The following is a 1,111-nucleotide window of genomic DNA, read 5'->3' as shown; positions in this document are numbered from 1 at the left end:
GTATTTAGTGAGGGTGCTATTGCGTGCCTCAGCTAAAAATGCTTTAAATCCCANAGGGGCTTAGTGGTCGTGAGTTGAGACAAGACTCAATACGGCACAAGAGTGTGCTGAACTCTTCAAAAGTATATTTGTGGTCGGACGCAACCTTTTTAAAGTGGATTTCGAAACTTTTCACCCCAGCTTCCCACAAACCGCCCATGGGAGGGGGACGCAGCGGGTATGAAATGCCACACTAAGGTTTGATGGCTGTATTTAGTGAGGGTGCTATTGCGTGCCTCAGCTAAAAATGCTTTAAATCCCACTCGTAAAGATCGTGAGGCTCCGACAAAGTTAGTACCATTGTCGGAGTAAACATTTTTTGGACATCCTCGTCTAGCAACAAATATTGCGAAAGCGGCCAGAAAGGACGCGGTGCTAAGGTCGCTGGTACCTTCAAGGTGAATGGCTTTCGTCGAGAAGCAGACGAAAAGACACACGTAGCCTTTTGACATGCGACATCCTCTGCCCCGGTAGGACTTGATGTCGAACGGGCCCGCGAAATCCACCCCCGTGTTTGTGAATGCACGGGAAAAGGTTGTGCGTTCTTTGGGAAGGATTCCCATAAGTTGAGTTTGCGACCGTTTCTTGTAGATCGTGCAGACCTTGCAGTTATGTATGACGGACCATATCAAGTTTTTCACCCTGGGAATCCAATACTGCAATCGGATGAGTCGCAGCATCAGCTGGTTTTCTCCGTGCACGGAAATTTTATGAATAAACTGGACAAAGAGACGGGACAACCTACCACCATACGGAAGAATGATAGGATGACGTTCATTGTAGGACAGATCGCAAGATACGCTCAGACGACCACCAGCCCTCAAAATCTCATCTTTGTCAATGAACGGGTTAAGAGGCAGGATTTCACTTTTTCCGTCGATGGATTTTCCAGATTTTAACCTTATATATTCTTCGCTGTAATATTGTTTTTGACAAATTGTTATTAAGCGTTAGGCGTTGTTTTAATCTCGTTGGCCGAAATTGAACGAGACTCCGCTTTAAAGGAAGATTTTGTTTTGGGATTGATTCTTTGATAGAATCTCATAATATAATATATAACTCTCAAAGCCCG

The sequence above is a fragment of the Rhagoletis zephyria genome, unplaced genomic scaffold, assembly GCF_001687245.7.
Source record: "Rhagoletis zephyria isolate East Lansing unplaced genomic scaffold, Rhagoletis_zephyria_1.1 Rzeph_scaffold_29363, whole genome shotgun sequence".
NCBI classification, from domain to species: domain Eukaryota; kingdom Metazoa; phylum Arthropoda; class Insecta; order Diptera; family Tephritidae; genus Rhagoletis; species Rhagoletis zephyria.
This window is presented reverse-complemented; position numbering follows the sequence as displayed.